Raw genomic sequence first — 11,542 nt, 5'->3', positions numbered from 1 at the left:
AATCAGGTGCAAGACAAACTCTAAATATGCAGAGTGGTTGGAGGAGAAGGGAGGGGGCATGGGGTTATTAATGATTGTGGAATGTGATGATGATTATTATCCAAAGTACAGGTACGAAGACATGAATTGGTGTGAATATACTGTATACAAGCAGAGATATGAAAAATTGTGCTCTATATGTGTAATAAGAATTGTAATGCATTCCGCTGTCATATATTAATAAAAAAATTTAACAAAAGAGTAATAGTGAGCAGGCTGGGGTTGTAAGCAGGCTATACCAGGGTGGATAGGCCATACCAAATATGTAATTCTCTATTGAAAGAAAAGGAGCAACTTTAGAAGCATTTTAAATAGAAGAGTGACATCATCAGCTTTACCTCTATAATAATATTCAGATTATGTAATGTCAAAAAGTCTGATTTTTTTTTTTGCTATTTATTAGTTCTGGGGGAAACCTTCATTATGACCCTCATATAATAGCACAGATTTTTTTCAAGTTGGGAGCTGACTTTATTATCTAATCTGGAGAAAGCCATTAGACTCTTGTATGGAGATAGGAATTCATATTATAGTAACTAAAGTTGTAAAAAGATAGTCAATTTATAAAGACCTGCTTTTTGCAAGAAGCTGTTAAAAAGTAGCCTTTCTAGTGTTTTAATATTTATTCTGGAAAGTTTTAATGGAGCTTTGATAGGATAATACTGTACTTCATTTCACCAATTCTCCTAATTTCCAACACTGTAATTTTTTTATATGCTTTGTTTAATCTTAAGAATCCAATAAGCAATTTAAAAATAGAGATATAAAGACTCATTACACTATATGGACCTGCTAGAAAGTCAATAAGCAATCGACTTTTGGAGCCCTCTGAGATATGATATTTTTAAATGCAGTAATATGAAGGGAAAAAATTTATTGGAAGTTAGAAAAGTTTAACTCTAGTTTGTTTGGATGTTGTGGAGACCAGATAGGCCATTATTGTTGTCATCTCCTCACTTGTCTGTAAACTAAGAATTCCTTCATCTGTTAGAATTATCACGGTGAGAATAAATTTTTCCCTCATCATGTATGCATGTATATATGTGTATATATATATATATGTGTGTATATATACATATATATGAATATGTGTACACATACATATTTGGCTATTACATGTCATATTATTTTTTCTCAAAAAGGATAAAGTGCTATTCTGAGTGCTCACCACACCATTGGGTGGAATTCAGTCTCGTTTATTACTGGATCTCCCTTCCTGAGCAGGTTGCTAAATGAGTCCAGAGTTTATATGCAGATATTTGAGGAGAGCCCTCTGGTCCAAGCCCATAATGGTCACTCTGATGTTGCCATGGTTCTCAAAGGTGTTGGTTCTGCTTTAAGGTTAGTTGCACCCACTTTCTTTGGGAGGTCATGAGAACTTCTGGGGCACACTGGAAAGAAGAACACAGATTCTTCTATTTGTAGTTTCCCACCTGATTGTATAAAATCTTTGCGTATCTTTTGAAACCAGATCTAGAGAATGGCCCATGAGTGTTTTTCAGTAACTTTGCCTTTTATTCCAGCAACACAGTATAATGAATAGGCATTCTCTGATTGGGAAACAAACAAACAAACCAACACAACAACAACAACAAAAAACCACACACACACACACAGTAAAGCAATGTCTCAAAGAGTACCTTACAATATATGTACTTGTTTTTACCTTGCTAATGGATTGGTGGTGTGGTTTCATGTATGTGAAAAATGTCAATGAATGCTGATTGACTCTCTTTCGGCTGTGTCACTTTCTTCCTACTTTTACCAAGTATTTTTCAAAGCTGCCAAATTATGACTGAATATATGTACATGTTAAATGGATGTGTGTGCACACACATAAATTGAATATGCATGCATGTTTTCTTCATTGAAAACACTTGGCATATTTCAATATATGACTAAATATATTATTTCAGTAATATATTATTAAGTAGTTTTGACAAGTTATAACCCACATTATTTTAATTTTCTACATATTATGTTTCAATAATATATTATTAAGTAGTTTTGACAAGTTATGACCCACATTATTTTAATTTTACAGACATTTAGGTGAATAATATCAGATACCTGGATAGTGATCTTTAGTCCTGTTGTGGGAAAGGCAGCTAGGCAGGGGTTAGCTTGAGATCTTTAGCAGGACAAACCTTGACCTATAGGCCAGCACAAACCTTGACCACCAACCAGAAGGGGCTTTTGTGACTGGTTCTGGTGTGAGGTGACTATTTACTCTTCTTAATGGTGTTGTTGAAATAAGAGAGCAAAAAGAATTCCCAGCCCTAAGGATAGAGAAGATTGAAACCTTGGAAAGCAACTCCTAAACATTCTTCTACTATAGAATTTGGCCCCTATCTTCTTAATCCTTTGAGAAAATTTCTTTTGCCTCATTAATCTGTGAGTGCTTTTTAAATAAGTTATTTTTATGTAGACCAAATCTGAAGTCTGTGCAGAGAAATCGGTTGCAGTTTGGACTGCTTGCAGCCTCTATGGGGAATGGGATTAGCTCCTTACCTCCATGGAACTATGGTTGTGCAGGGTCAGCCCCTACAATGTGTGAGAGTGATCTTAGTGTTATTTAGGTTCTCATGCTCATTCTGAGGTGAGAAATCCCTGTCCTGGCTCCAATGTTCTCTTTAAATAAGGCAATGATGATAACCAAGATTCTGTGATATTTGTCTAGCATAATTTTGAAAATGACCCTTTCTGTGCTATTCAATCATAATCCTTAAATGTTGTTGACTTTTTTTTTTTTTTTTCTTTTCAGTGCTGGGGATTGAACCCATGGCCTTGCACAAGCTTGGGCAGGTGCTCTTTTACTGAGCTACATCCCAAGCCTCATCCTTGATATTTAAATATATTCGTATTGCTCTTAATCAGACTTTGTATTTTGAAAATTTAAAGTATTTCTGTTCCTTCTGATAAAACTTTTCAGAAGTTTTCTAAGCATAAAGACCTTCCACTTTGGTGATCCACAGGAGGAATTTGTTGAAAATTATTTTCTCCCCTGTTTCTTTTCCTAATAATTTGTAATACAAGTTCTAACATGAAATTAAAATTCTTTTATAATTTCATTATCTGGGAAGTGATTCTGCAGTCTGTTGAGGATCTGATGCTGAAGTACAGCACAGTGTACAAAATAATTCTTGTTTTAATACATCGCTATGGCTCTCAGAGGAGCCTCTGCTCAGCTCAGTTCATCATTAGCCTCTATATTACTCAGGTTTCCAAGTCTTTAATTCAAAATGAAAATTAAACAATATTCATTTTGCCAGGGCAGTATATACAGAAATTGGTTTAAAAAACCCTATATTTTTCAATTAGAAAGGCTCTTGCTGTAACCATATCTAGTTTTCCTAATTGTTTAGAACCCAAACACTGGAAGCCAGAAAACCTTCAGAGAGTGAACTCAGAGCCCTGGAGTCCCTCTTGCAATACACACCATTACTACTGATGGGCACTAGTTAAAACCTTATGAAACCACTAAGCATATCACAGGAAACCAAAATCAAACAATATCCATCCCCAGTGAGTTTTTCAGGAGATCCAAAAAACATTTGTAGCTTGTACATAAATTTAAAAAAAATGGATATTTTTAACTAGAAGTAATTATGGCATTTCAGCTTATTTGGGTTAGGACATTTTTATATTCAATTTTCATAAAGCCACATGGCACGATGGAAAACTATGAGCTTTGCAGCTTCCGGAAAGTTGGACTAAATTTGGTCGTGTGCCTTAGTGTAACAAGTGGAGTTAACCCCTCTTGGCCTCAGTTTACTCATTTGTATGTAGGAGACACTGGGTTGTTAGAGTCACTTCACTGGTTGTTTTGAGGATGAGATAAAACACAGATGAAAGCTCCTAACATGCGACTTGGTGCAGAGTAGGCTCCAATTACATTTTTTCTTTCTTTTCCTTTTACCTATCAATTATTTAAAAATGGAACTGAGTAGAAAAGCATGAAAGTAGAGCCTTTCGAATTTTGCAGCTGAAAGTCAGGCTCAGATTCATGGATCGGTCTTTATAAAATCTCACCAAGCCCTCAGGATTGATATTTCTATGGCATTAACAAAAGGGAAAAATGAGATTTTTTTTTCTTCCTCTGGCCTATTATTTTTTGATTCTTTTTTTTTTTTTTTGTTCACTCACTTTCAGTGTATTTAAGTGGAAATCACTTCAAGCCCTCCAGCCACCCTCCGAAAGCTTTGCTAAATCCCACATTTTTGGTTTCACTCCAGATACAGTACAGTGTCCCCTACCTTTGAAGTCTTTGAAGTGTCCACATTGTAGGCTGAACCTGTAGTGAAGCCCAAACTGGTGGTTTTGACTGCACAAGCCCATTTAAAGCTGGGACAGGTGGAACTGAAGCGTGCTATGAGAAGGGGTGGTGTTCACTTCCCTTTCTTGACCCCCACCTCGCTCCACTCTTAGTCTCTTCAAACACTCCTGCTATAGTCACAGATATATCAAAGACTGCTCTACTATGGCTGCGGTGACACTGCGCCTGGAAGTGACTGCTTTTTCCGACCAGACCATCGCTGTTCACTGCCCTAGGGAGTGAACTGAAGCGGGCAGTACATCATCGGGTCTGCCATTGCAGCCCACAACCCAGGTGTTTCTTCACCTAGAGAGGCTTGAGTCATCGGCAGAGAAGGACATAAGATACCCGGAACATGGTGTTCATATTATAAATTATTACAAAATGTTACTATAATAGATTAGAAATATGATCATAGTTTATATTTCTGTAGTTTTTAAAGATATCTATATGCCATATGAATATCATATGGTATTTTTGGCAATTACAAAAATAAATGTTGACTGTAGAATGCTATCCAATTTTTAAAAAAATTCAGAAGGAGTAAAATAGTGAAGGGCTAGAATATTCCTTTGCTAATAAATAGCTAATAAATAGCTATATGATCTCAGGCAAGTCAATTACTCTTTCTATGCTCAGCTGCCTCACCTATTAGGTAGTACCAATGTCTTAGGATTGGTGCTATTGTGATTTATGGTGGATCTTAAATATTCAAATAAAGAAAATTAAATGTTAAATAAATGAATTAATGTATTTAAGGTATGTAAAACAATGCAAGGTACATTGTAAGCACTACACATTTGCTCTTACTGTTAACATTGTGTTATTGAAGTTTATATCCTTGATAGATCATTTTAACTGCTGTATCATATATCATTGTCTAAATGTATCATATTTGTCTCTTCTACTGTTAATGAATATTTATATCTTCAAATGAGAAATATAAATAATAAGAAAATGAACAATTTCTTTCACGTGGAATCTTGAATATGATATGCAAAAGCATATGAAGATGAACCCTCAGAAGAGGTACTCCTGGCTTATATGATATGAACACCAGCAGATTTACTTGCTGTTGCCAAATTGCTTTCTAGACAGTTGGGCCAATTCATTCTCCTAATGTCAGTGCATGAGAATTTTCATGGTTCCAAATTCTTGCCAACCATAACATTTTCAGCAATCTGGTGGGTGTGAAATGGGAGTGAATGGCATCTCATTGTTTACATTTTATTATCAATTGGGCTGAGAGCCTTTTTCGTGTGTTTATTGGCCATTTGTGATTCTACTTTAGTTCTATCCTTTGTCTATTTTCCTATGGAGTTTTCTTTTTCTTATTGACTTGAAGGAGTTCTTTCGATATTTTTAGATAATAATTGTCTATTACTGTAAGTATGTTTGTTGCAAATATCTGTTCCAAATCTATGACTTGTCATTTAAATTCGATTATGCTGCCTTTTTGTGAAAAGACTTTAAATCTGTAATTTATTCAGTGAATCAGTTTTTTCCTTATGGGTTGGGCTTTTTTGCACCTTGTCTGGGAAATTCTGCAGTAACCCAAGTTGGTAAAGGCATATGTCTATATTTTCTTTGAATATTATTATAGTGTTGCTTTTTATATATAGATCTTTAGTTCAGATGGTCTTTCTTGTTGTTTATGGTGTAAAGTATTTCTATTTTTTTCCTCATGGACTACAACTATCTCAGCAAAAATTTTTAACATAGTCTTTAAAATTTTTTCATAGATATTTGATGCCAATTCTGGAATGTAACCTATGTGCAAGGATTTCTTTCTCAACTCTCTATTCTGCTTTATTCATCAATGTGTTTACCTGGCATCAATAATGCATTGCAAAACAGCTTAAAATATTCTTTAATATCTGTAACAAATAGTTTTTCTGTTTTTTTCTCTTAAAAATTATCTAGCTACTCCTGAGTTTTTGTAATATAATGTTAAGCTCTATGAAAAACTCTATTGACATCCTAAATCAAATACATTGGTTAAACAGATTAATTTTGAGAAAATTGAAATGTTCGTGGTATTAGATCTTCTGACTCATTACCAGGACATAGTACTTTCTTTATTCAGATCATATTTTATGCCCTTCATTCATAGTTTCCTCATATTTGACAATTTCATTTCATAGAATGCTGAATCTCACTTCTTAGGTTTATTATGAAGGAGCTAAAGGTTTTTGTTTCTATTTTAAGTGGAGACTCCCCTCCCTCATGTATAATATATTTATATTGGTATATAGGGACAATTGATTCTTTTAAAGCTCCAATAGTTTATTTGTGGGTCTCCTTGAATTTTCTATGTAGGTAAAATATGTTGTATATCTTTCTTCTCGACCTTTATAGTTCTTATTTATTTTTCTTGTCTTATTGTGTCTTCAGGTATATGTAGTACAATGTTGAATAGAAACTGTAATAGAAGGCTTTCTTGTCTTTTGTCCCACCTCAAATTGCTATTTGCTGCTGATTTTCATTTGGTCACTTTGATAAGGTTAGGTAACTTATTTTCTCTAGAATAATGTAAGTTTTCTAAATAACAAGTGTATTTTAAATTACAATTCTTGAATTCTATCATTTGCTTGCTTTTGCAGAGCTAATGATTTATTTTTTTCTGTTTGAATTTGTCAATATAATATTTTGTTAATGGATTATTTTGTATATAAATTATCTTAGGATTTCTGGGATAAATGAAGCAAGGTTGAGTTTGAAGAAATGAGGAAGGGGATATATAAATGTCTCAGAGAAGAGCAGTAGAAGAACAGGGATCAGTAACCACAAAGGTCTTGAGTTGGCAGGATGTTTGGTTTATTAAGAGGATGGCTGAGCAGCATAGTATGATGGAAATGATGGAAATGTTACTCTATCTGGGATATCTCTTGCAACTCATTTTTCAGGCTAGGAGTCCTGTTTCTCTTAAGACAGTGTGTTCTTTGTACACATTCCGGTATCTTTTACTATAATTTAATCAATTCATATTACATGTGTGAGCCTCTTTCCACTCCTTGGAAAGAAACTAAATTCTGTTATCTAATAAAGATACATATCTATAGACTAACCTTTTCTCATGGTAAAGGTGAATAATTTACTTCTGGGACCTCTTGTCTAACATTCAACCCTGATCTATATTCTGTGATTAGAACATGAGCCATGTTCTAATACTTCATGGACCTTTACTGGTACGTACTTTCTTTTACATGTTATTGTAAGAACATTGGAGAAAGATCCAGCATACACTGGTCCTGACTATTGTGATATGCAACAGAAGAAGAGATCTTTCAAGTGAGTTCAATTCAAGTGAATCCCAAAATATAATATGGAGATGTTATATTTTTCTTAATTCAACCCAAGAGTATATGTTCTGGTAGTCTAAGGACAGTAAACACACTCTTTGCATACTGAGGATCTTTCAGTGTTCAAAGTGGAAGGCAAAGAAATGGAAACACTGAGTTGGACACGTGTAACACATTTGAAAATGACGGAGTGGGAAACAGTAGAGCTCTGTCTCACCTATGTGTGGGGCCAATGGCAGAACAATCTCAACATGTCTTTGGGGACAGATAAACCCATCCATCAAGCTGCATCTGGTGCACAGACTGAGGCCTTGACACCCAGTGCTGAAGGATTTATTGGCCTTGTTCAGGGACTCATAAACCTCCTTCTTGACTTTTCTCTGGCTTCTCCTCCATGCTTTAATTTGACTCATTAAGCCTATTGTTTATACTGGTCAGTGTTTCAATCCTTTTCTTTGTGAAGAAAACAGTATTGTCCTTTTGCCTTTGAGTGTCTCATAGGCCTAGACAATGTTCTTTCCTCACCAAAGAAATCTTCACACTTGCCAACACTTGCAAGCAGACATACAATGACAAAGCAAGGGGATTGTATTTTCTCTCCTTGCCGTCACTCTGTCTCCATTTTTACATTTTGCAAAAGCACGTAGCTTAGCTTGCCAGTTAGTTGGTAATGTCTCTTTTCCCTTAGGTTCTTCTTTAGGTGTCTGGCTGTTTGCTTGTAACCATGATCATGTGACAGAAACATACCTCATTTATGGCCTTGGGTAGTAACCACTTAGGATGAATCTACCTTTGCAGTTTTGCTCTGCCCTGAGACTATCAAGCATATTTTTACAGGGGTAGGTGAAGTAAGCGATTCTTGTTTCAAAAGAACTATTTGCCTGAGAAAGCACTTATCTTGGGATTTCTTTAAATGTTAAGCTCTCCAAATATATTTCTAATTAATTCTGCTTGTGAAAATTCTATTTAGATACCCAGTAGATGTGTGTTGTATAGATTAGCATATGTGTCTACTGCAAGTTACAAGGGACAACTAGATTTAAACATTTGAAATGAATTGTTATCATTTAAAACTATTCAAATTGATGTAATATTTTAAAATGATAAGCTGTCCTGTGCTGCATTGAAAATCCCTTGAAAGGTGCATGGGGAATGTGCTACTAGAGACGGGAAGATGTCTGGTTTTGAAACAATAATAACAATAATTACACATTTAAACTCTTACTATTTCAAGTAGTTTCCTTATGATGTCTCATAATTCTCACAGTAACTCTTTGAGGTGTGAACTATTTTTTTCCCTATAGAAGAGGAGGACAGTATTGCAAATAAAGGCATGTATCTTGGATCCAGACTGGGTTTAAATCTGGGTTTACCTACTTTCTGTGTGAACTCAGAAAATATTTAAACTCTCTGTCTTATTTACCTCTGTGAAATGGGTACTAAACCAAATGATTAAATGCATGAAAATATTTAAAACCCTCAGAATAGTTCCTGGAAAATTATAAATACTCAATATATATTATCTCTGATATTTTCTTACAGACAGGTAATCATTTTTACAAATGCATAAACTAATGTATCCAGGAACAGTATGGTTGGTTAAGCAGCTTACCTGTGATTGCACAATAGATACAAAGTTGGAAGGTTAACTCCAACACCTGTATCTTTCTTTTCACCATTCCTCATACAAGGAAGCATCCTATTTCTTGTGTCAGGAGGTATATTATGGTTTTAATATTAGGTGTCCCCCAAAATCTCATATGTGAGACAATTCTAGTAAGTATAGAGGTAAAATTATTGGGTTATGAAAGTCTTAACCTAATCAGTGCATTAATCTCCTAATAGATATTAACTGGATGGTGACTGTAGGCAGGTAGGGTGTGGTTTGAGGTGGTGGATCATTGAAAGTGTGTCTTTAGGGTCCATGGAAAGGAGAACTTACTTTCTCTGCTTCCTGGTGCAATGTCCTGAGCCCCTTTACTCTACCACACTCTTCCACCATGATATTTTGTCTTGCCTTGGACCAGAGCAATGAAGTCAGCCATCTATGAAGTCAGACCACTGAAACTATGAGCCCCCAAATAAACTTTTCTTATTCTACATTGTTCTTGTCAGGTCTTTTGGTCACTTCAGTGTAAAAGCTGACTAAAACAAGATACCATATAATATATTTTATTGAAATATTTTCTTTCTTCTATAAATTTGAAGGTAGTACCACTCAATAGTACATTTATATGCTGTAAATGTACTGGAAATTGCACAAATATATTCTGGCTAAAATTTAGTCTCAATGAAGTTTAACTTTAGTTGTGAGTGCTGAATAATTTCAAGTTATTTGCTTCTGTTCCTTTGGTGAGATCCATTAAGTGATGCATATGAATTTAAGAGCCTATGACAAAGACCTTAAAGACCAAATGCACAAATGTGGTCACTGTTTATCCATTTCAAAATCTCTGCCCTCTTTTTCTTTACTAGTCTCTCTTGTATCAATATCTTTCAACGTGGGCACTGTTCTTAATTCTTTTTCCCGTCCCAATATATTTAATAAACTATGACATACTATAAATAGTAAGAATAAAAAGATACCAAATAATATATTTCTTATTACAATCACTAAGCAAAAAACATGGGTTGGACTATAGAATTAAATAAAATTGTATTGATGAAATAAGGAAAAAAATTTAACTGGAGATAAACATTTGAAGTCAGTTTCATGACACATGTGACTAGAATATGCTTGATAATAGTTCACACAGAAATACCTCATGATTTAGGTAATTATAAATTCAAAACAAATCAACAGGGATGCTCTTATCCTATGAATTTATATACTTTTGAGCTATATTAATAGATACAGGGTTTTCTAGGTCAAGGAAAGTCAGATTGTACCCAGCCACCCTCAGAGCATCTTGTGTAATGCTTTTGAAAGACTTTGATAAACTGTGGCTTTCTGGCACTGGTAGGTACAAGGTCGTCAGAGATGTGATTGAAAAGGCAGCACAAGGGTTATCCTAGAGAAGAACAGATGTGTGCTTGCATCGGACTGTGTCCACATAGCTGGTTCACGTGATTAGAAGAAGGCCCCAGACTGGATCAGCAGGGAATGAACTTCTTTCCAAGGAGTGGCAGTTTGCTTTCTACTACTATACACTGTGTATTCAGTGTGGTGGCCTTGGGCCCAAAGAATCAATCAACATCAAGAAAAATAAAAGAATCGCAGGAGAACCTTGACTTCAGAAGGAGCAGAGGAAACACTGGGATTACCAACAAATCATTTTGTTGAGTTATTCTTCAAGGATGCTATACATTTCTTCACATCATAATAATTTATTAATTTAATTTTAAGTTCACTCTTATATCGCATCACTTGCAATGATTTTCAAATTTTCTCAAAATAAAGCAATTCAGTTTTTTTTTTCCCCCAAATAGAAAGCACTTTGAGAACTGCTGAGGATATGGTCCTTGACTAGACACAATGTAGTTAGTTGTGTCCAAAGGAATTCATGGAGGATGTGTACCCACATGTGTTTATATCAGGTAGGGTCAGTTAATGCCATCTTTTAAAAAACAGATAAAAATCCAATACCATCACTTTAATGACTGCACTAATTTTCTATTGTAAAGATACATTTTAATTTTCAAAAATAGATCTCTAAACTGATAAATTTAGGTTCTTTTTGACGTTTTTCCTATTATAAACAATAACTTCCTCAGCATACCCCTAAAAACCTCCTGGTATTTATCATGTCTTTAAAACAGATCTCAGCAGTGAAATTGCTGACCTAATAGAACACATCATTGAAGGTGTGCTCTTAGATTACCTTGCTTCGAGTTTACCTCAATTTATAGTCCTGCTAACATTCATTAAGTCTCTCTTTCCTGAGAG

Source organism: Urocitellus parryii, chromosome 8, assembly GCF_045843805.1.
Source record: "Urocitellus parryii isolate mUroPar1 chromosome 8, mUroPar1.hap1, whole genome shotgun sequence".
NCBI lineage: Eukaryota > Metazoa > Chordata > Mammalia > Rodentia > Sciuridae > Urocitellus > Urocitellus parryii.
Note: the sequence above shows the minus strand (reverse complement) of the source record.